The sequence below is a fragment of the Mandrillus leucophaeus genome, unplaced genomic scaffold (genome assembly GCF_000951045.1).
Source record: "Mandrillus leucophaeus isolate KB7577 unplaced genomic scaffold, Mleu.le_1.0 Scaffold138, whole genome shotgun sequence".
Classification (NCBI taxonomy): domain Eukaryota; kingdom Metazoa; phylum Chordata; class Mammalia; order Primates; family Cercopithecidae; genus Mandrillus; species Mandrillus leucophaeus.
Genome location: NW_012101343.1, coordinates 1921240 through 1944518, shown reverse-complemented (window position 1 = coordinate 1944518; position 23279 = coordinate 1921240). Strand labels below are relative to the sequence as shown.

At 38.8% G+C, this 23279-nt stretch overlaps 1 protein-coding gene across 4 annotated transcripts in view; it reads right to left on the bottom strand.

Annotated features, from left to right (window-relative positions):
- Positions 1–23279, bottom strand: part of LRRC4C (leucine rich repeat containing 4C) — a 1423056-nt gene that overhangs the window by 162940 nt on the left and 1236837 nt on the right. Inside the window, exon 1 of one of the 4 annotated variants that reach the window (XM_011973447.1) lies at positions 22014–22589. The exons of 2 other annotated variants lie outside the window; for them this stretch is intronic. The gene's annotated coding sequence lies outside the window, so the exon portion shown is untranslated. Of the gene's footprint in view, positions 1–22013; positions 22590–23279 lie in introns of those variants that run through there. One more of the 4 variants, XM_011973446.1, reaches the window with a different exon arrangement.

Below are 23279 nucleotides of genomic sequence, written 5' to 3'. Positions count from 1 at the left end.
TGGGATTCCTTTTTAGAATCTATTTCTACTGGAAGAAGTGAAGGATAGAAGGAAGTTAGATTACTTGGAACACATAAAACCATCCCACATGTGGGGTTTCTAAGGTTGCACCTAAGGCTTCTCCTGAAATAGCAACACTTATGCCCCTACGCCTCCCATTCTGGGGGACTGCCAAGCTGACAGTTCATGATTGTTGGTGGAGATAAGGGGAGAATGTATTCCTTATTTCTGATGTGAATGGTAGCCATAGCTCCCCTGTCCAGTTAAGGGAAACACTGCACTGCCACTGTACTTGTTTACTAGTGTTGTCGTAACAAAATATCACAGCCTGGGTGGCTTAAACAATAGAAATTCATTTTCTTGCAGTTTTGGAGGCTAGAAGTCCAGGATCAAGGTGTCCGCAGGTTTGGTTTCTTTGATGGCCTGTCTCCTTAGCTTGAAAATGGCCACATTCGCACTGTTTTCTCGGTCTTTACTTTCTGCTTGCACATCTGGGTCCAGATTTCCTCTTCTTAAGAGGACACCAGTCATTTCGCATTAGGGTCTACTCTATAAAGGCCTCGTTTTAACTTAATTACTTCTTCAAAGATGTTATCTGTAAATACACTCAGGTTAAAAGCACTGGCTGATCAGGACCTCAACCTGTGAATTTTGAGGTTGTCCCTCAAAATTCTGCCCATAACACTCTCTTCTTCTTTCTTTGAACAGAAAATTATCCTCTTCTATTTTATTCCTAGAACCTCTATTCTTTCAACCAACCTAAGAACCCAAATCCTCCTTACAATGAGGTAGAGGTGAAGAGATGAAGAGGAGGATTACTGACTTCTATTTTCACACAGTTGTTTCTTGCACAGTTCATTGAAAGCTGGCAATTCAGTAAACACAAATTTCTGCTACCACAGCATCTATAGCTGCAACTAATTCAATCATGGAGTGTTTTTAGGCAGAATGACATTGAGAGTTATCATGTGTAACGGGTGATTTTGATCACACTAGTGTACATAAGCAATTTGGGTGAGCTCGATTTAACGCCTTTTATTATTCCTTCCTCAGTAAGGTGGCTAGTGGGGAAAAGCTGAGCCTACTGACATTTGAGCACCTACTATAAGCAGGGTGTTTCCACAAAAGTTATAAACCTTCGATTTGAGCAGCCTTTTAAACATCCTAGGAGATATTCATACACAAAAGGATAGGATACACTTTATCCCAAAATAATTTGCATCAGCATTGCTACCCCCAATTACCCAGATGTATTTGTTACCTAAGAAAATGTAACTGGTCTCCTATTCCAAAACCAGTTCCCAATATCCCTTCCCTTCCAGCAGACTATAAGCCCTCAACCCCCACTAAATGAAAAGTCTACAGTTTCTTCTGCTTTGCCATGTTTCCATCCTTTCAACAACACTGCATGTAAGAGAGATAGCAGAGCAGCTGCATTTCCAAATTAGGAAAGAGAGTGTTGGAAGAGTTAAATGAATTTCCCTAAATCACAGAACATAAAGGTAGAGAATGAAAGGTAAAGTTCTTCCCTTCTAACTTACTAACTTTAAAACTCTATGTAATAGGGAGGATTTCAAAACTAGCATAAACCAACAGTGGTTAGCATACCACATAGCAGACATGTAGTAACTTGTGTCGAACTAAACTATGTCAAATGTGCTCAGGTATTGGCTCTGGCTGAAACAGCTTCAATGAATGTAGGCTTTGGCATTTTCCTGCCCGCTGAAGCCACTAAGGCAGTATTTCTGCTCACTCCTGAACCTTTCACTGGGGTATAACACACTCATTCTTCACCTCCATCAGCTCCAAATGTAGACCCCTGTCTATTGATGTGGGTGAGAGCACATGAATATACTCTTATGTGGCTCACATGACACCAATGGATTCATTTCACAACTGCATCCTAGACCCAGGGAGTCACATAGTAACATTTTATTCTATCATGTCCTATGATTTTCACAAATTGGATTGAACCAGAGTGACCAGGCCACTTGTGATATCTCCCACTCATGCAGTTACTAATATAATTCCAATCATACTACCACTTAATCTATGTTCCTTTTGGTTCTATCTGAAAGTCAGTGCTATCAAATACCATGAAAAACCTTGGTATGATACATCAATCCATATCTGCACGTTACAATGGAATCCTCCAAATTGAACAGAAACAAAATATGGATGTATTCAGAAGTTCCAGAAAGCTGAGAGGTTTTCATTGAGTAGAAATTGCATAAGAAAATGGAACCTGTGATAGGAAAATATTTTGAAATTTCTGTAAGAAAATAAATAGCTATTTGGTAGATATTTTATGGTTAACATTTTTCTCCATTGGCCTTAACAAAAACAAATACAAAAGTCATTCACTAACTGTGGAATACTAGGAATCCAATTATGTAGACTCAAGCAATCAGGTGAAATGAATATCTGAAAACATAATGGGCCCAAATCTTCCTTGATCACCCATCTGATTTCCTGATTCAAAAGTTTAAGCCTACATAAAATAGATAATAAGGCAGCTATGAGTTCTGGCTTTGTGGATACTCCATATAAATTTATTCTAAGAATCATCTATTCTGTAACCAAGATTCACTGGAGAGGTTATTGAAAAATTACATGCATGAAGGAGAGGAGGGAGGGTAAATTTCCTGCAGCTTTTTGTTAGTTTGTTTTTTTCATATTTTTTTACATTTTAAAAGACGTATAAACCCCAAATGAAAGACAAATTGCGTCAAAGTCTGTTCCACTCCTAGCACATTTTTAAAAAAGCAATAAAGTATTTGCTAGTGAGAAATGATAATTTCAATGAAATTATCTTCTTTTGGTGCAAAGTTTCAACCAAAAATCATGTTGGAGGAAAGTATGTCTTATTATAAAAGTATTAGTTAAATTATTCAGACTCTGTGAACAGAGTGTAAACCTGTGATTCATTCTTTTTCTTTTTGTCCCTGCAAAATGGTAACTTGATTGAAACTAATTAGTTCTTTTAGTTATACTAATTCAACCACATTTTTAAAGCCATGTGTCAATATGATTAAGACTCAAAATAGTGACTTACGACGCTAATTTATATGATGAGTTTAATGGCACTATTATGTAAAACACTGTGATACTGAGTTTTGCAAAATAAAAGTTTACTAAAATTCAAATTGTAGTATTATCAGATAAATTAAGTATTGCTTTAAATACACTTTAAGCTTTAAGTGTCCACTATTTCATTTATTTTCTTTCAATATTGATTTAATAGGCAGTATGTATTAAAGAGGTACACAAAGAGGAAGTCTGGCTCCCTGAATAGACAAAGCTTAGAGTCATGGAGGAAGATAGAGAACGAACGTATAATTACTAAATAACGTGGTAAGTGTTATGGTAGGGTTATGTGTGGAGCACTGGGGAGCAATGAAAAAGGCAACTAGTAATGCTGCAGTGGGAAGATAAGGTCAAATTATCCTAATGATCAGTGCATATAATTCAATAAGTAGAACAAATACACAACCTTAAGGCAATGCTGCTTAATTCAGGACTTTTAACAGGGACACAAAATACAGAAGGTATAGAAATTCAGAGAACATATATTTCATCCCACATTTTTCTCTTAATCTAATTACTTTAGACAAGTTACTGACCTGCTTGGATGGGCTCCAAGAAAGGGCCTCTTTACGATGGTTATTACTCTATGACAAACCATGTTCCAGTCTATTTTATCATAAAACATATTTTATCTGCTAGATACTATTTTCAGGGTTTGAAAGAAGCCATAAATCTTTACATAAATGGAGAAAAATGTTCAAAACATTGTAAACACAATTCTGTGACAAATAGCCAACATACCTGTCGCTTACTTATGGTTATCATATGCTAAGGCAAAGACGAACGAAACAGGATATGATTGTTGGAAACAGAAATGAAAATAGATAGGACTTTTGCTGAATACTAGTTGATTGCTCTGACATGGGTGTGGAAGCTGTTACGGCTTCCTACCTACATTCTTTCTGGTAGAAACAAGGTGAGGATTTCAACCAAGAGTGTAGGTCTATTTTCCCCACAAGGTAGGGGGCAGGTGGGCAGTGGCTATAGGGCATTTGACATTAAAAACCTATCACTTTAATCTTGGTAGGCATTCAGAGAGCATTCTCCAGGTGCATCAAAAGTAGAACTGGAGCGGTGGCCAGTAAACTGGGGCAGAAAAAGAACAAGAAATGATTATTTCTATGGTCACAAAGAATGGCATTCCTATCTGATACAGCTTTGGTCACTTGGCTGCTCCCCAAAAGCATGAATACTTCTGAGAAATAGCAAGATAGAAATCTAGTGTGGGAAGTCAAAGGAGATTCCGGAGGGGAGGGAAAGATTCCCGTCAAGCCTCTGGCCACATCCAGGGCTTCCCTTTCAATGAGTTAATATAAACATCAAACCAAGTGCTGAATCAATGAATTCACCTACTTAATTTCATAGTTAATTAGTGGAAGCTAGTCTGAAATTAAGTGCTTACCCTGTGGAATAGACACACACACACACACACGAACTGCAATATGAAGAAGGACTTGGTGAGACATGGATAGTAGCAGAAATAAATACATTTGATAAGCATCATGAAAAAGGAGACACAGGAGGGCAAGAAGTGGCAAAGACAGGAAATAAGCCATCCAAAATGTCTGAGAAGGGGAACTAGCAAAATGTATTTCCATTCTCTTTGGCAAAGACAGTCCTGTTACCTGTAAATAGTTCTGTGAAATAGCTCAGACTCTTAGATAGCTAAAAAGAATACCAGAGAGCATCATAAACTCCTTATTTTACAAAACATGAGGCTCAGACAAGAGGTAACTTACAACCGGAGCATACAGTCCTACAACCAGAGCATAGCAGCATCCTCAATGGAATGTCAACTTTGACAGCTACAGCCATTACAAAGGTACTGCTAAGAAGCTACAAGTGAAATGCACCCATATTTCCTATTTCACTTGCAACCACCTGCTCAATGTTATTTTCAGGGGCTCTAATGCTTATAGCTTATGGCAGTGTCCTAGACTATCGAAGTGAATAACAGACATGGTGGTCATTTGTCACACACTTGTGCAATTGTATCTATACGACTTTATATCTTGCTAAGCATTGACGTTAGAATTTAAAAAATACCTCCTATTATCATAATCATTCACATTTAACAAAAGGATATTTTGATCCCAACGAAATAACAAGAGAAAAATAAAGGCGTCTGTCTTTTAAACATATACATTTAATTATGTGAGAAATACACTACATTCTACCTTTTTGTCTCTCTCTCTTATTGCAAGATTCATCATTACACTGGCCCATTTGGCAATCTAGCTTCAGGGACCATTGCTACATATTAGAATAAGATGCAAACAGGGGGAGATTTGAAACATTAAATGTAACAATTTCATCCTGCTCCTTATACCTGTAATGGAACGGGAGACTGGAGAAAGAAACATCTTGTACACATGAGCATTTCCCTTGGGAAATCCTGGGAAATCTACCCTTCATATCCTTACTATAGAACAACAAAAGCAGGTAGCCCTCTGAAGCACAACGGAGCCCACAGAAGCAGGTTGCTTTGACTAGGGAACTCTATGTTTCTGCTAAGCAAACAGCTGCAGGAGACCTAGAGCTCTAAATTACTACTCATCCAATACCAGCTCTCTAAAGAGACACCGCAGGAGACTCAGTAAAAGAGAGTTGCTTTTATTTCAAAGTCCACACAGTGCTAGGTGGGTTCCCCTAATGGAGAAGTTTGTCTGGCCCCAAGTGGAGTCTATGGGGCTATCTATTAGAAAGATTAACGAAAATCCAACAAAAAAATTATAATTTCATTGAAATTTTTTAAAATTGTGTTTAAGATCAGCAGTTGGAAGCTTGTGAAGAACATTCTTTCAATCACAAAGCATCTATGGACTATCCATTACATGTAAGGCAGGAAGGTGAGGACCCAGAGGTGGAAGTCAAGGAGCTGACCTCAGAGAGCCTTCCTGCTAAAAGCAGGAACAAATAATAAGCACACAGAACAATTACTCATGCAAAACAGGATATTGGAAATGAAAACCAATATGGCATAGCCAAGAAATACATATTGGAATTGAGAGAGAGGAGGAGCTGAGATAGAGAGGCTCTCTGGAGGAGATTTTGGTTACAGGGCCTGGCATTTATTTTACAAGTGAAGGTTGGTTAGTAGGAGAACTACATTAAAACAGTGCTTTGTGATTATTTGGAAGATAAATAACATGATAAAGATGGACTGGAAGGAGAAGGGCAAATCAGGGCATGATTATAGTCACCTGGGCCTGATAAGTGCTTAAATGCTGAGTTAGAATAGGGAAGGGACACATTCTAGAGACAACAGGAAGCAAGAGCCTGCTTTGTCTTGCCAGCCCTAAGGGACAGAAAGTAGTGGCTCAAATATTATAAAATAGTGACTAGCTCCAGTCCTCTTCCATTTGTCTTTAAAAAGTCTTCGATTTAGGGCTAAAAAGCCACGGCTGATATTAAAGCTACTTTTCAATTCCTTGTACAGAAGGTGTTCTGTCAAATATGGAGCAGGCAATAAGGAAAATCATTCTCAGATGTCAAACCATACCCTGAATCTATAGTGTATTGCCTCAATATGCACTTCTTTCTCTTTGTACCTTGAATAACAGAGAAAGATAAGTAGCACACATCTCTAGAATGCCCTTCAGGAGAAGTCATGTGGGAATTCAGGACGCTGAGATAAACTGGTGGGAATCAAGTGTGTGTGTGTGTGTGTGTGTGTGTGTGTATGCAAGCGAACAAGTGTTTGTGTCCATAGATTCTGCAATCACGCTGTGCTGTGCCTGTCTTCCCTGCTGCTGCAGTGTCTGTGTCATAAGCACAATAAAGGGTGATATGCTGAAGGAGTAAGGAAACTGATTGCGGGCATTGCCTCCCATCTGGACCAATGCCCGGAGAAGCTGAAAATGGCAATTTTGCTTAGTACCTTCATGGGAAAGGCGGCAATGACGGTATCCCAGAGCTATATCATTATAGCTCTTCCTGCCTCTCCCACGTACCATCCAGGTAGGAAAAGGTAAAGAGCGTTAAGAGTTATGGAGGAAAAAGTCCAATTTCCTTGTTCTATATATAGAGGAGGATGTCTTCTGATGGGTACCACTGAGACAGGAAATATGTGGTACAGCCTTATGCAGCTAAGTTTGTGACTCTTAGTATCACCACATCTCAAGGAATGAGGCCTGCCAACTGATATCTGCACAGACTTTGCAAGTTCAGTTGCCAGGGACCACTGGGATATTAAATGTTTCTTCACTCTTCCCAACATAAGAAAAGAGTAAGGCCTCCTTAAAGACCCTTGTGGTTTATTTGTGGCGATCTCAAAGGGTTGATATATTTTAAATAAATGATGCAGAAAAAGTTTTACTTTCAAATATCCAGAGTTGTGGCTGGACAGCTGCCCTGGCCAAACTAGAGGCAAAATACTGTAACAGGTTATCGAACTGAGAACAACCCAGGATAAGAAGCGGGGTAAAGAGGAAGGAAGTAACAAAGGCAGTGAGGCTAAGGGAAAGAGTTACAGGTCTTTCTCGGTGTTACTTCTTTAAATTAAAAGAAATCCAGTATCAAATTATTATTATTATTATTAATTAATAGTAGTAAGTAGTCCCATGTGAGAGGCAACACAGCATAGCAGAAAAACTACTGGCTTGACCAAGGGTTCCAAGTAGAGTTCTGCCGTTTATTGTCTCTGTGACATGGGTTAAGTCGTTGAGCTTATTTGAATTTGCCTTTCTCACCTTTAAAAAGGATGCTTACTGTTTATTTGCTTGCAGATTCAATGTCTTTACAGAGGTAAAACCTTTAGATGGTGCCTACTCACAGCAACCACTCCATAAATGTTACCTATCACTGATTTTTTTGCATTGTTGTTGTTATTATTGCAGTTGTCATAAGGGTACAATGAGATGAAGCATATAAAATAACTTACCAATGTTACTATTATTGTATTGCATATAACAGGTACTCAAAAGAGCGGCAGTCTCCTTCACTGCTTTAACTTTCTAGGAAAAACCTTCTCCACCAGTCATTTGTTCTCCCATAGCTTTTATGAGAAATATATGAACTTGGTTTGATTCTCAATTCTGAGCATGTCACTGCATAAGTAAGAATTAAGTAAGTACAGTGTTCCCAATATGGAACACACAGTATTAAGACTTCAAAAGAGATAAGTCCTTGAACTTGGCAAGCAGTCATGTACTTTGAACAGAGCTTCTTAACAAATATTTGTATCCAAAGGCCAGATATGTATTTCCGTCACCTTGCCTATGAAGAAGAAAAAGACGTGTCATATGGCCTAGATCACCATCCGTGGGTAGGCAGAATGGAGAGATCTGGAATGGCCTATGTCACTGCTAAGACCTTTGCAATGACAGTTAGATTAAATCAAAGCTGGATGGAAGCACATCTATGGCCGGGGCAAGTGATCAGGAGTGTGGGCGTTCAAGGCCTTTTAAAGATCCTCTACCAGTGTTATTGACTGAAGATGATTATTTTGTTTTTGCTTTTGCTTCTTCATTTCCAAAAAAGGACTTGTAAATTCTCTCTCAAAAACAAAGACCTGTTTCTAAGAGATGAGAGGAATAATACAAAAATAGCATGAATGCAGATGAAGTTGTTCCACTGAAAAATTGATCACTACAGCCAGATGATTTGCTGGAACAAAATTCCTTGGTTATTAAAACTTTAATACCTATATACAATGTATATAGGCATTACAGAGAAGTACAAACAAAATTAACCCTTGTAGCAAGTGACATTGTGAAACATAGCAACTTGTCCTTCTCACTCTCTAACACCAGATATATGATAGATATTAGTGGTTTTTGTCTCCAGCACATAATCTCTGTTACCTCTCAGTAGCCCCTGAGTTCCATATGGGGATGCACTGACCCTCTACTCCCTTCCCTTAAAGTCAATGATGGTTTATGAGTAGAAATATGACATAAGCTAATCTAATCAGCTGTGATCTCAGGGTGCTCACTGGGAGTGCTAGGACAAAACTGTGGAACTTTCTGTGGTGATGTTTGAGGGAATGCCGAACAATGTCTTGATTAAAATAGAACATGGAAGAGGACTATGCCAAGAGAAATACAGGGAAAACAGAGCAGGAGTCCCTATGACATTGAGAACATCTGGATCAAACTACACCTGAACTCCATGTACTGTAGAACGTTTCAATTACACATGTCAGCAAATTCTCTTTTTTTGCTTAACCTCGCTAGATTTTTCCCTTCTTATTTCAAATCCAAGGCATCACAACTGAGACAGGCCCAAGAGATCAGTCCCAAAAGAAAACTCAAATATGGATGGTTAAAAATAATCTACCCAGAATAAATGCAACAAATCTGTTTCATTGATTTCATCAATTCTACTTTCCAAACTACGGCACTACACAGAAAACATCAGGAATTACACTATTCCGAATTCAGAAACTCATTTTCTTATGCCATATTTCCATTTTTATTAAACAATCTGCCCATGATTACTTTTAACACCTTTCTTCTGAAGATGCATGCTTAGTAATTATTTTACAATATTGTAAGAAAATGTATCTTATCTTTTTACAAGTAATAGCTTGAGTATTGTCATGTGCCAAGCACTCTGCTAAAAGTTCTCTGTGAATTATTTCAATTCTAACGCACTACAATCTTGTACTATGTAATTACTATGTAATCATGCCTATGTCACACATAAGAAAGTTGAGGTTTAGAATTATAAATAAATTGCCTGAAACCACAGATCTAAGAGGTAACAGAGCTCTTACTAGTCTGGCTTCCATGTCTGTGCTGTTATGTCATTCATCAACCTTGTCGACTCAAGGGGTGTTCTAAATAAGAGACAGGCACAGTGCCTGACATACAGTTAGTACTCAGTATATGGCATTTATTAGTATTACTTATGGGATTATGCTTTGGGAGATATAATTTCATTTTAAAATCTTTAGTATATGAATCTGAGAAAAAGTAAAGTGTTCCTTTTTATCTACCAAATAAGTCCTTGATGATTTACTCAGCCCTAAACTACTCATCCTTTCTTGCAGGTGAGTATCTGTGCATATTTGCAGGGAATTCTAGATACAGTTTCAGTGCCAGCCCTGGGAAAAAGAGGAAACATCTGGGTGCCAGCACCCACTGGCTGCCTGAAATCCATCTGTGATGCTCAAAATTCTTAATATTTCTTCTCTATAAACACCTAGGGGATACTCTGGGCCTCATCACTGGCTGGACTGAAAGGCCCAGAGGAATCTTACAATGAACAGTAGACAGAGAGAGATAGGACTGAAGGCTTTAATACAGACAGAGTCTCTGTCCCTTCTTGGCTGCAGTGAACAGCAGAAGGGTTGGACCTGAAGTGATGGCGCTGTGCCGGCAAAGCACTTTGGCACATGCCGGGATATGAAAGGCTCTAATGAGACCCATTTCACAATTCACTGGCCACGTGCATTAAGCAGGCAAAGATTTCTTCTTAACATCCCTGCAATATATCCTATGGCTCAGGTCTGCGACAGGGTCCCGCACCAGCCCAGTAAATCAGATCTTACTATCCTCTCACTCCTCTTCCCTTGGCAGGAAAGTAAGCTAAAGGAGAGGCAGCAGCGTAGCTGTAAAGAGACAGGAGGCATTTCCAACTGCAGATCCCTCTCGGGGTCTACAGGAACCTTCCAGAGACCTGCAATGCATGCTAATCCTTCCACTGGTTAAGAGAGTGGGCTCACTCATAGTAAAGTCATTGTTCTTTCTAATTGTCAGAGACTGCTGCTCTGCACTTGCCTGAAGCGATCCAATTAACATATCGCCACAACACCAACCATTATAATATGTTCTGTGTCCTACCAACAAGGGAAAGCCCCAACCCTGCTTCCATCCACAGCTTCCGTTTAATTAGGTCTTTAATACATAAACAGACGGGGGAAAACAGAAACCCGGATAGAAGACTATATGTCTGACTCGCATTCTGCCTAAAAGCGACCTCTTGGAGTTGGAATTTTTTGTTGTTAATAGGGAATGCTAGAGGGACTTGAGAACAAAAGAAAGGACAGAGGGAGGAGAAAAGGGATGGGGAAGACTAAGGATGAAGGCGGATAGGGACGGATGCAGAGAGGGTGAGAAAGATTGGGAAAGGCTGCTTGCTGCTTTGGGGAATTGAAAAACATGTAACTTCTGCTGGAAACTATTGCCATGGTAACGTTCAAAACAATACAGAGAAAGCCTTCAGAGTTCCATTCTTGCCTTGCTGAACACCACTGTGTAGATGTTAACTCTTTTAGGGTAGCTTCTGACTTTTTGCCTTTTCAGTTAGGAAAAATCGGAGTCCTCTAGATCCCTCCCCATGATGTATTGGAATTCATTCTTCCACACACGTGCTGTGGTCTCTGCCGAGGTGAGCCTCTCTAGAGATCAGCTAACTAAAGCTATGGGCATTCTTTCTGCCCAGATCAGAACAGCAGAGCCAGGATGAGCTCTCTCCCCCAAAACTTTCTCAATCTGTCTCTCTCTTTCCCCTAAGGTTGTAAAAATCGGCACACTCTGAGATCTGGCTCAGGTTCAACTGTAAAATCATTCAGGAGAGGCACATCTCTACAGTTTCAAGTGTCATGCACCTTTTTCAGAACATTCATATCTTAGTTATTGAAGTTCCCACCATCATTATCAAACCATTAGTTGAAAGAAAACATGTCTATTGCCCTGAAAATAAATTCTGTAGTACTACAGTTCTTTAGATTAATAACAAACAAAAACGTTCAGGTGCACTGACAATAAGATGTCTTTCAAAGCATCACAAATAAATCGGTCAACTTGTTCTAGGCAAGACCACATCGACGATAACAGGTTATTTTAATAATTAGGGAACTGTATTAGTCATCATCAGAAAAGGGCTTTTTAAAAAATCTGTGGACCCCTACTCCCAGACACACACTCCTACTTTAGCAAGAAATAAACACACATAATTGGATGGCTAAATTCTCCTACCTCCCCAACGTGACTTGGTCAAAATTGATGAGCTAAAGCAAATGGACCCCTCCCAAGAAGTTGTCTTAGGAGGTTGTCTACAAGTGTTGTCTCAACAGTTTGTAGTCTGGCAAGAACTAAGACAAAACTCATCACTGGCTCTTCTAAATAAATCTTTTGCACTTTGGGAGGCCGAGGCTGGCGGATCACCCGAAGACGGGAGTTTGAGACCAGCCTGGCCAACACGGTAAAACTCTGTCTCTTCTAAAAATACAAAAATTAGCTGGGCGTGGTGGCATTTGCCTGTAATCCCAGCTACTTGGGAGGCTGTGGCAGAAGAATCGCTTGAACCTGGGAGGTGGAGGTTGCAGTGAGCCGAAATTGCACCACTGCACTCCAGTCTGGGTGATAGAGCCAGACTCTGTCTCAAAAAAAAAAAAAAAAATATAAAGAAAGAAAGAAAGAAAAAAAAAAATCTTCCCTGGCACACCTTCCCAAATCCTCATGCTTTATCATAAGGAATATAGTGGTCAGGAAATAATTCCTTTGGAAGTTCTGGGGCTAAAATTTGTTGAAAGGATTAAAATAAATCACTGGATTTCAAAAGCATGATGAAGCATGACTATTAATGCTTTATCATCTGCTATTATTAGAGATTAATAATATTACTCTCTGAACTAGAAATAATCTAAAACTAGAAGAAAAACTTTCAAAAAGAACTATTAATATAAAAACACAAATACTCCAGTTCAACATATTTAAGACGTTTCTCTTCAAAATTGCAAGATAAAATTAAGCCATAATTAAACAGTATCATATCATTTACCACTTTCCTTCATGTAATCCAGTGTTTCCTGCTGCTCCTCAGGAGAGAAAGGAGGAAATATCCTTATGGAGCATGGAGTCAAAGTATGATGTCTATGAATGTATATATGCCTGCCTTCCACAAAGTCAGGTGTTCACCTGTTGTCAAAAACGATTGCAGCTCATTATTTTCTATATTTAATGAAGGTACTTTTATTAGGGAGATATTTTTAATCTCTTGTTGTATTAGTCCATTTATGGACACTAGTCAAATTTAAAATTCACATTCTCTTTTTTGATAATCATTCATGAGTAGTAAGGCTTGCTTCATACAACTGTGAGGCGTGTGCAATGCACAACTCCAAGGACCACCTTTTTTGTGTGATTTTTGCGAACAGCAGACTTTGTGAAGTGTCAGTGAGGACTGTACATTACCTGCAGTAAGCCTATGAGGAGCTATACATTAGAATATAAAATTAGCACTATAATATATTTACAGAACTATTTTTAAAAATAAGATCCTCAAGGACAGCTATTATCAATATTTCAAAAAGCCAACTAGATTTCATACACATACTTACGTGTTTGCATAAGACAATTAAAGCACCTTTGCTTTTGGCTCAATTTATATCAAATCATTTGATTTAAATGTTCATCTAGTGCACTTCAAAAATGATGACTGCCAGGTACATGTTGTTTATTACTAAAAATAAAAAAAAACAAATTGCAATGTTTTATTATGCAAAGTAGTTATGAAAAATGGGTCCCTTCAGGAAAAATAATAAAACTTGATCTTAACAATAAAAATATTGGGAAAATAATGGCCTATATCATAAACTGAATTAAAGAAATTTCTTCCCCTTAAAGACATGTTAGATGAGGCCACTCATTTATTAGTTCTTCCCAGATACACGGAAAATCTCTATGCACTATGTTAGTTAGATGTGAAAGATGACAAGAAGAACAAGATGAGCTCCATATTCTTTTCTTTTTAGACAGAGTTTCACTCTTGTTGCCCAGACTGGAGTGCAATGGCACAATTTCGGCTCACCACAACCTCCGCCTCCTGGGTTCAGGTGATTCTCCTGCCTCAGCCTCCCGAGTAGCTGGGATTACAGGCATGCGCCACCACGCCGGGCTCCTTTTGTATTTTTAGTAGAAACGAGGTTTCTCCATGTTTGTCAGGCTGGTCTCAAACTCCCAACCTCAGGTGATCCACCCGCCTCAGCCTCCTAAAGTGCTGGGATTACAGGTATGAGCCACCGCACCCGGTTAATGAGATCCATATTCTAAAAGAAGCCACAATTTAGTGGGTTTTTGCCAAATACATATAACAATAGTAAGAGCTATCATAAATATATGAACAAAATGTTTGTGTACAGAGGACACGGAGATCAGTGGGCTTAGGGGAGCCGGGAAACATCTTCCCAAAGGAAGTAACTTGCTCTGAGACTTGAGATATGAAGATCATATCCTAGGCAAATGGATTAGCTCTCACCAAGTTTGAGTTCAAACTAACCTGGCTTGTCCCCAGAGGACTAAAACATTTAGCATGGCAGGCAGATGGGAGAGGGCGTGAATAGGCTGGCTGGACTGTGCTGTTGAGAAGAGTCTGGATTTTATTCTAAAAACATATTTCGAGAATATAAAGAGGATGTTCAGCATTACTTGTTAGGATGATACATCTAGAGGAAGAACGAGTAATGGACTATCTGAGGAAAAGTTGGCATTATCAGAAAGACTAGTTAGAGACAATCGAAGACAGAAGTACTAGAATCTGGACCAAGGCCATAGCAAGACAGACCAAAGCTAACTTTAAGAGAGTGAGTAGATTGGATTTGATGACTGGTTAGACAGGAGGCAAGTTAAAGAGATATTGATATCATTTAAAACTGTAAATATCCAAGTTTTTGTTTCTGTTTTTAAGTGAGGATTAAAGAGTTAAAAAAATGCTGTGTTTTCAGTACAGTGCCTGGTGCATATCTAGGTCTCTGGAGAAAAAAATAACCAGTTACAGATGGAGTATTAAGTTTGCAAGGCTTGTAGGAGACTCAGGTAATTAAGTGGGATCTTGCTGGCAATGGACGCTTATGAGTCTTCAGCATACACAGGTTAGCCAGGATTTGAGATTCATCTCTCAAAAAACCCCCAACTTATGTCTTTCAGGAATGCAGAGAGACTGGGAGTAGAATGACTCAAAGGGGAAGCCCTCATTATTTAAGGAGAAGATTAGGAAAATAGAAGGAGGATAAAGTGATCTCAATAAAGTGATCAATGAGGAGTATCTCAAACCCTTGGAAGAGTTTCAGGAAAGCAGAGGCAGGTGATGGGATTGTGTTACGGAGAGATCAAATACAAGAAGGACTAACATCAGGTGTTGGGTCCTCACAATTAGGACCTCATCTGGTTTATAGCATATCATATCTAAACTCTAACCTCACTATTAGCATTGACCATATTTCTCATATAATTATGAATTTCTAGATGCCTTATAACATTTTGCAAAATCTTTCTGTCCATTAGATATGTTCAGTGAGTTGGGACAATTTTGCCTAAGTCTTTCTTAGAAGTTACTTCTATACTTAAGGGCATACTTGGAAATGACTGAGGACTGACAAATATATGTGACCTAAGCAGCTGGAGAACTTTCATTTCAGGAAATAGGGGGAAGGGAAACTGCAGACATCCCAAGCCCAGTGAAAACATTCAGACTGAGTACTAGGTTACATAATAGTGAACTGCTATGTTTATTTGTTACCAAGTCAACAAGTTTGACTTTACTGATTCCGATTTTGGGTTCTAAAGTCAGGAGATATGCAGTTCCTATTTCCAGCCTCACCATTTAGTTGCTATATAACCTTAGACAAATGACCTAGCCTCTTTGTGTTTCTAAGTGAGGATTAAGGAAAAAAAAATACATGTTATATTTTCAGTACGGTGCCTGGTGCATATCAAATGCTCAAGAAATGGTGGTTACTAATGTTTTTATTAAATTACACTGGTACCCCTTGTTGGTGGAGGAGATACATTTCGTGATCCCCAGTGGATGCCTGAAACCAGATAGTACCAAACCCTACATAAACTGTAATTTTTCCTGTAAAGGCGTATCTATGACAAAGTTTAATTTATGCATTAGGCACAGTAAAAATTAACAACAATTATAACAACATACTGTAATAGAATTATGTGACTGTAGTCTCTTTCTCTTAAAATTTCTGCTCGGTTGACCACAGGTAACTGACACCACCAAAAGTGAAACTGCAGGTAAGAAGAGACTACTAGATACTTGTAAATCCCAGAAGTGTTGAAAGCTTTCCTAAGTGCAGAAAGCTCTAATAAGCCTGTGGCAAAGTTGAAAGACAAGTATATTAACTTTACATCAGTTTTTCATGATTTTTAGACTTCATTATGAATTTGATTGACATTGAAAACCATGATCAAAAATAGTATCACCAACTCGGATAGCAAAGTTGGCAGGAAATCTTTATTTATATACTCCATAAAAGTAAAGCAAAACACTCACAGAATCTTAAATGTTAAATCTTCCCATTTCTGTTTGAAATAACCAAAGATTTCAAAGAAAAGAAAGTGGGCTAGCAATTATTGAGTGCCAGTCATGTGCCAAATACTTAAGACATTTTATTGCTCCCAAAATGACTGCAAAAAATAAAGTCAGTTTTACAGTTGAGGAAACCGAGGATTACCAAGGTTAATTGACAAATTTAGGGGCTCCAGCTAACAGGTGATAAAACAAAGTTGAAATCCAAGTTTTGTCTATTCTAAATCTCGAAGTATTTCCTCTACAGACTGAGCATTTCCTTCACCTTTTTACCCACATATCTGCCATTTTAACACAATTCTGCCCTTCTCACAGAATACTATGGGATTCTTCTTCACATTTTAATAACTAGTTTCCTAAGATCAATAATTATATATTTTCAATTTTAAGAATACTAAATTCCAAGGTAGTCAATTATGAACTCGGGATCCTAAAATCTTAATGCTGGAAGTAACCTTAGTTTTTACTTCATCTAACAGAAGAGAATATAGAACCTAGAGAGGTAAGTTGACTTGTACAAAATGTCACAGTTCATTAATCATAACACCAAGAATAAGAAATACACACTGCATCACGTGACTTTCAGACCTCAGGTTTTCCAGCATAAGCAACTTAATGTTACTGTGTGTGTGTGTGTGTGTGTGTGTGTGTGTGTGTGTGTGTGTGTATTCAGTCAATATACTCATTAGCTTTTGTTGTTAAGCTTCCATAAATTCCCCAAAACCAGGCTTCCAGTATGTATGTGCGTGCCTGCGTGTGTTTGCATACATTCTTGTATGTGCATGCATTTGAATTATTTAGAGGAGGTGTTTCTTAAACTAAGTTCATTTGAGCAGTATTTACTGCATGCATACTCTTTGCCAGCTGTTCTTCTGAGGGGCTGAGGACATAACAAAACCCTTGCATTCAGAAAATATTATAAGCGCAGTGTCTCTGGCACAAGACCAGCCTAATTAAATTTCAATGGTCAAATTAACATTTCTCCACAAAAATTATTTTGAAGAAATGAAAGATGTAACTGATTCTTGACCTTCTTAGGGGATCTTCTGTGATACCATTTACAGATCATTAACGTTTTTATGCCTGTATTATAAAGTACTTGACATTCTAACCGAAGTTTATATGGACACAGAGTATATTTTCCACAATTCACAAAGTATATTTCAATATTTACTGAGGAAATGGTGTTCACTAAGGCACTTCTAAATATGTTTTTAAAACGGTAGGACCTTACCAAAAATGGTCATATCTATTTATGTGTTACTCCAACCTTAATCCTGTCTATATACTTCTATTTCTTAATCTACGCCAATGTGAACTTACAGTGACAGCTTTTCTCCAACAGAGTCCATATCTCTTTTTCTGCAAATCCAAACTAAAATCAGAGATGATCCATTTAAAGGTGCATTTATTGAATGCTTGCTGTGCATGGCATATGCAATCTGATCTCATCCTCACGGCAGACAGTTCCAGGCAGTTGTTATTACCTCTATTTTACAGATAAGCAAACAGGCTCAGAGAGGTTAAATGATGCATGTAACACACGTGGCTCAGTGGGAAGCTGAGTATTTGAATTTACTTAAGATGCTAGAGTCCAAGTTTTACCTAATTTCTACCTCATCGTTAGGAAGCATGCAAAAAAGCAAAATTTATCAAATGGTAAGAACTTTCATAGAGAATTTCCATCTTTTCTTAAGGTCAGTGAAAATGGTCAACTTTCAAATGCGTTTCCAATATTCACACAGATTTCAAACTGTTTTCATTGAAAAGAAACATAAGAACCCAATGGGTATCTCCCAAGCCTAACTGTACTATTATCATCCACAGATGAAACATTAAGAATAACAATTACTACAGTAGGACTCCTTTTCTCTTAAGGGGAAACCAAGTCCCTGGAAGAATATTAAGGAAATGGACTGAAAACAGGGCTGCTACTGTAGAGAATGAAATTATGAGCAATGACCATGACTGCCTGCCTCAGAAAACCACTGGTGTGGGAAGATGTGCACATGTAAACAATGACGTGTGTGTCTGCATTAAATCTTCCTCATTCTATATATTCTAACGAGTCTTTAGCCCATCACAAAGTAAATACTTTGTTTAATGAACACAGCACTCATTTTGACTAGAACTGTGAATCCAAATTGTGGTTTTGGAGGCCTTAATATTAATAATGGAATTTTATACCATATAATTTAAATCATATAACTACATAGACATTTGCCTTTATTTTGTACATCCAGGTCCAGACTATGTAATATGTGGCTAAAATGACACACTTAAAATACCAGAAATCTCTTATTCAACTTTTAGACCAAAAACATACACAGCACATTAATTGCATTATTTCCCTGTAAAATTTCATTTAAGTACTGTTTTTGCTGAGATTTATTTTTCTATACTTTTAGGAGAAAGTCATAATGTACAGTTTCTAGTATGAGGCAGCACTTTACATCTAAAATAATATATTGAGCCAATCTGTCCTGATAAGACCTCAAATGAGGATCCTGGCAACTACTGTAACATGAGTTGCACAATCCCTATTTTTCAAGTATAGGTGCTCAAACTGTTAAAGTGCTTAGCCAGACTGTTATTCACTGTCAGGAAATTAATCCACGTTAATCCGAGAATAACCATAACAAACAGCCATCCTTAGAGGGCCTATTATGCTTGCATCTTTGCACAACACTCCTTTTAAGTCATAAAACAATTCAACGAATTACATATTATAATTCCCACCTCACAGACTAGACAATTGAGAGCCAGGGAAATTAAAAGTATTGTTCAAAGGGCACAGCTATTACATTTGAGGAAGAAGATATTTGAAAAGGGAACTTTAAAACTCGTAAAACCCAGTAGCTTTCTGGGCATAGGGTCCTCGGCAGATTCTGGTAGACAACTGCTTACTCACAAATGTCTTTCAGTGGGCACTAACTTGGGTCCTGACACCCACTGATGAAGTAAGTTTCCAGCTCTGTCATGGCCCTCATTCTTTGAACAGTACATGAACAAATGCAGTGCTTCTGAACAAATTAGTTTAAAACAAATCAGTACTTAACCAAAATGCAGGGCCAACTCTGACTACTAAACCAAAGGTGTTAACCCCCAGGTGGGCCATAGGTTCCTAACAGTAGAGTTCTGAAATGATTTACCAGTATGAAAGATGATGACACCTTAGATGCCTCATTAACTCCAGATTTGAAGATGTTTAAGTGGAGGGGGATGGGAGGACACATTTCAGACCAAAATTTTGAACAGATTCTCTCTTCACTTCTCTCCCTTTCTCTCTCTTAGGACAATTGCATGTGTACATTAAGTGTGGAGGGTACAGGGAGGAGGTGACACTATCAAGGAGAGGAATGTGCTTTCAGACCTAATTAGAGCAGCACTTAAGAAATTTTGATGTCAACGAAAGATAAATATATATGTATATTTATATATATTTATCTATATATTTCTATATATTTATATATATATATTTACATAAAGAAAATAAAATCTCCTCCAATTAGCAGACCCAACCTAATTTCAAGGCTGGGGTTCCCATGTGAAGCCAGGAACTGAACTATAAAGTGAAAAAGCATCAAAGTACATGTTTTTCTTCTTACTTTTTTTTTTGCCATTGTGCTAAGTTCCAGATGAGCAGGAACTTAATATAACTTGAGTCATTCCATGTCTACAAATGGTGACTTCACTGTGGTAATGTAAAACAAAGCAAACAAGCAAACAAATACAAAAAAAGTGCAGAGAACTATGAAAATATATGCACAAGTCTATGGGGATTTCAGGAAATAAAACCATCTTGCACAATTATTTTTATAGGTTGGTAAATTTATTGCCTGATCTGTGTTCCAACAGGAAACATGTGCCCAGAAAAATAAATTAGAGAAGTGCTCAGCTGTAGGCTAGTTTAGTTAAGGAGTAATGAAAAGGATAAGAATAGATGATGTGAGTGTAAGAACAGGCTCAGAAGCTTTCAGCTGCGTGTTTCTGGTTTCTATTATCACCTCTCTAATATAAATCTAACCCTACAGTTCTTTAATGACTCTCTGAGGACCACCACTCACAGGATTAAACACTAAGAAAGGACCCAGGAGAATGCTGCCTTTCATCTCCTTTGGGATATGTCAGAGTAGTGGATCTTATTTTTTTTTAAATGGTATTCAAGCCAGGGTTATCTAAACTATGCTATAGAAAGGAAAAGAAGAAAGGAAGAGGGAGAGAGGGAAGAAGGGAGGAAGGGAAGAGAGACAATGAATGTTGGAGTTTGTAACCCTTGAAGTCTAAACTGGCAGAAGTTTTATTTCAAGCTCTCAGGACCAATGTGCCTTCCTTTGACCCTTACTCATAAAACAGCATTCAAAATACAGGAGTAGCCAGGCTATGTGTAGCTGTCCAGTTTGGATCCCAAATTGACTTTTTTTTTTTTTTTTTGCCTGGCGTTCTGAGGCTTGTGTGAGTCACCTGTCTCATGCTGTTTGGCCATTAATGAAAGAGTTATAGCTTCTCTAGGCCTCAGTTTCCTTTTTTTATTGACATGAGATCTCTGGAGACTCTTCTGGCTCAAAAGTTACATGAGTCTATGATTCTGATAGAAGGCCCCAGAGAGGAATAGAGAAGAGTGAAGGGGGAAAGTTCTGTAAAAAAGGCCAGCTCCATGACTTTGGCAGCAATGGGAGAGGAGGGAAGGTGATCCTACAGGCGCTCAGCTCAGACTTTCTAAGCATTTTCCACCTTCTGCTTTATTTTTTTATATTGGCCTCTTTTTCCAAGACAAAGCTGGCATATGAGAAGCATGAATGCTCAACATAGACCTCTTCTTCAGCTGCCTTTTCTAAGTTACCACAGGACACTAGATTTCTTCCTTTCTCTGAGGAGCTGTGAACTGGTGATATTGGAAAGGTTTCTGGCAAAACCCAAGTCACTGCTCTACAGTCCATGCACAGTCTCTCTGTAATCCAGAGAAGTCCTCAGTGAGAAGGGGGTGGAGTTGGAGAGAAGTAGGTCCTCCTTGTTTCATTTTTAGCACTGGCATGAACCCGGGTAATGTGAAGAGCACATCTGGGCATGTGTATGCAAGAGTGATTGTGGAAAGTACAGCCACTTCTCTCCACCAGTTTCCTCCCCTCAAAACCCACCCTTTCTCCCTCCACCCATACACCAGCAAGAAGCCACCCTTCATCTGCTTGGTTTATTGTCATATTTTTGTGTTAATACATTCTGTTGATCTGCAATGTCAGGTCGGATAATGAAATTTAAATTGAGTCCCTTCGATTTCCAATAGCCAAACATTTGTGCATCTAACTCCGTGGCTGACAAGCAACTTAAATGCATTCTAGAGTGTCAGTCACACAGCACTGGCACCCGACACTGCAGCGGCTTTCTTGGGGAGATTTTTTTTTTTTTTTTTTTTCCCTGGTGAACATTTGCAAAGGCGTCTGCCCAGGATGCAGTCAACCTGCATCCTTATAGCAAACTGTCTTATCAGAGAGCAGAGACTGATGAAGCAAATACGTGGGCCACCCATTCCCTTATTTTCTGGCCCCCAATAGCCAGTTCTTTAAAAAAACACCAAAGGGAGAGAGAGGATAAAGAGACCAAGAACACCAAATTAACTGACATTTTCTTCACCAATAAATAAGAAAATAAAGGTCACTCACTGTATTTCAGACTGATCACAGCAACATCCAGATGGAAATCCAGGCAGTTAAGAACAAGAGAAAACGCATGATCTTGATACCAAAAAGAATAAAAATTTAAAAAAGGAAGTTGATGAAGAAAAATCCAACTGCAATTATCCGTCAATTTTAGTCAACATAGGCACAAATCCAACTGTGCTCTGCTGGTTTCTCTCCCCCAATCAATGCCTCATTCTGCCGCGGTCAACTTTTCTTCTCTGAAATTTCTTTGCAGATGTATTATTAATTTCCTCTCCTCTTGTGGGAAATTCAAAAAGAAAAGAAAACACCACCACACCAGTTCTTTACTTTGCTAAAAATGCCCCAAACTTTTCATTCCAAAATTATCTCCTTGGCTCACTTTCTCCTTTATAGAGAAAAATGAACATACTTTTTTCTTTGTGAATCCTCGGTTCTCCATTTCCAATCATCCTTTTTTGGGGGGGAGGGGAACAGCTGCTTTAAGATTATTTATTTATGTCAGAACACACCAATCCCCGCGGGTCTAACCCTGGTTTATTTCATTCTTGAATGCTCCCTGTGTGCACATATACACATTTGTGTTAAGATCCAGGGCTCACAAGAAAAAGCTTCGTTCTTCCTTCTTTCTTGCACAATCAGTTTATCCATTGCGTTCGGTTCAAGGAGAGAGCTGTGTCCCGCATCCTTCATTTTTGCAAGGCACCCAACAGCCACCACCACCACCAAAAAAAAAAAAAAAAAAAAAAAAAAAAAAAAAAAAAAGTCTCCTTTTACATCGTCAATTCCTCTCCCCAGCCTCCCGGGGACTTCGAAGAATTTGGGGAGCAACTTCCCCCCCACTCGCCATCCTTCTGGCCGGCCCCTTCGCCAAAGATCTGATTAGATTTCTCATCACAACCCAGTGCGCAATTGAATTTTTGATTTCAGCCACCCGGTCAGCCACCTTCCCCTCTCCCCTCCAAACTCCGGTTATATCCTGTCTCCTTCCCTCCACCGCCTCTGCAATTTCATAATCTCACGTTAAATGGAGTGCGGGGGGCGGGGGCGGGGGCGGGGGCGGAGGTAGTGGAGGAAAATTTCAAGGCTCCGTCAGCTGTCAAGAAGAAACCCATTCCTCCCCCCGCTACTTTTTTTTTTTTTTTTAATAAGGCTCGGGGTGCCTTTTCCTTCCTCTGTCCCCACCCCCACCCCCAGCACCCGGTCCAGATCCTCCAGGTGTTGCAGAACTCCGCGGTCGGGGCCGGGATCACGGGGGAGACGCGGGAT